Genomic DNA, 2,074 nt, shown 5'->3' on the forward strand with positions numbered 1-2,074 from the left:
GTGCGGGAGCGGGCGGCAGTGGGCCAGATCCCGCGGTGGGATCTCGGCCACGTCCTCAGGGCCCCTCGCCCCCCCTGCCTCGGGAGGCCGAGCCCGGGGGGGACGGCGCCGGGGACGCGCTGAGCCCGCGGCCGCGTCTCCCGCTCCGGCCCCTGGGGCCCCGCGCGGCAGCCTGCTGCGGGGGTCGCTGCTGCGGGGAACGGCGTCCCTGCAAAGGGGGCGGCGCGGCTCCTGCGCATTTACCGGACAGAAACCCTCCGGCAGGTCGGCTCAGCCGCGAGAACCACTTCCCGGCTCCGCCGCGGGCGGGCTGCCGCGCTGGCCGCGTGGGGAAGTTCCTCGTGGGAGGCCGCATGGGGAGGGAAGCGGGCGCCAGGCTTCGCCGGGGCAGGGGCAGGGGCAGGCAGGAGATGCGGCTTCAGCCCCGCTGCCGGAGGCGCTCTGCGTGCAGCCGGCGCAGGAGGCGGGAGCTGCGCTGAGCTAGAGGCCGTGCCCCGCAGAAAAGCCTCGCTCGCGCCCGCCCCGGCTTCCCCTTCTCGGAGGGGATGGCGCCAGGCGGGCGAGGAGGCAATGCCCTCGCCAGCCCGTCTCTCTCCCGGCAGAGCCCAGGCCTGCAGCTAACCCCGCGCAGCGGTGCACGTGCTTGCTCCCAGCCCAGCGCCTGGGCGACGGCCTCCTGGCAGGGCTCTGGGAGAGGGCGGCCAGGCTGCAGTCTGCCCTGGTTATTCCCGGGCCCGGGCTGGTCGCGCACGCCTTGCCGAGCCCGGGCGCAGGGCCTGCTCCGCTCCTGAGCGCGGCTTTGGGTGCAGGCCGCCAGGGCAGGCTGAAGGGAGCGCGCCTGGGCAGGGACCACGCGGGCAGCTGTGACACACGCAAGTGCAAAGGGAGCAGGCACGTGTCTGTATGTGCTGCGAGTGCCCTGGATCGTGCCCTGGGGACCCCGGCGCGTCGCACTCTCCAGCAGAGCCCTCCCATCACTTTGCCGGCCGCTCTTCCAGTCTGGGCGGCTGGGGGGGCGAGGGACCGAGATCAAAGCCCTCCACCCCGTCCCAGCAGCACAGCATACCCGACATCCCTACCCCGTGGGGCCAGTCCCCACCCAGGGGCTCGCGCCCCGACCCTGCTGCACAGACGGGCTGCAGGCCCAGCCTCCTTTTAAACCAGGGGGGAAGCCCCCACCGCAGCGCGCCCGGTGGGAGCTCCCTTGGCTGTCGACAGGGACCGCATCCACATGTACCGCAGGGCACGGGGCTTTCCCACGCGCGCAGGTCCTTGCCCCGGGGCGAGCGGACACGCTCAGCGGCCGCGGTGCGAGCAAAGCCCCCCGACCCTTTCAGCAACCCCCTCCTCTTCCCGACAGCTTCCCTGCTCGTCGCAGCGCCTGGCGCCGAGGGCCGCCGGGGCCAGCGCAGGTGCGACGCCGAGAGGGTCCGGGCCTGGCCGCGCTCCAGGCCGCGTCTGCAAGCGGAGACGCCGGCTCCGCAAGGAGGTCGTCGCCCCCGCGGGAGCCGGTGCCCCAAAGCTGCAGCGCAGCCGTGTGCGGCGCACAGCCCGGGAGAAGGGGAGGCGCAGGCCGGCCTCCGTGGCAGGGCTCGGGGCTGGGGCAGCCTCAGCAGGACCAGCTCCGTGTCTGGACGCCCGTGGGCGCCCCGGCGGCAAGCCGGTGAAGGAAGGGGAGGCTCGGAGACCGGGAGACCCGCGAGCCCGGCCCGGGCACTGGGGGTTTGGCCCTCGCGCTTGCAACGCTGGCGTGCCCGGCCTGTTGCCGGCAGCACAAGGCAAGAGGGGCAGTTCCCGGGGGGGGGGGGAAGGCACCAGCACGGCAGTCACCTCCGCAAGCTGCAGAAGCCCGGGGCCACCCCCCGGAGCCGCCGCGACGGAGCGGCTCCGCAGGCCAGGAAGTGTGGCAGGAAACTCCCCCAGGCCGCGGCCTGTGTCTTATCGTGAAAAGGAAAGGCAGAAGGGGCAGGGATAAGACTGTGCTCGGAGGAGGGCCAGTGCTGATAATGTGGGAGACGGAGGCACCGGTTTCGCTCAGGACGCGGCTCCCAGCGGCAGCAACGAGACACCCCCG

The sequence above is a fragment of the Crocodylus porosus genome, unplaced genomic scaffold, assembly GCF_001723895.1.
Source record: "Crocodylus porosus isolate Cpor-Errol unplaced genomic scaffold, CroPor_comp1, whole genome shotgun sequence".
Taxonomy (NCBI): Eukaryota; Metazoa; Chordata; order Crocodylia; family Crocodylidae; genus Crocodylus; species Crocodylus porosus.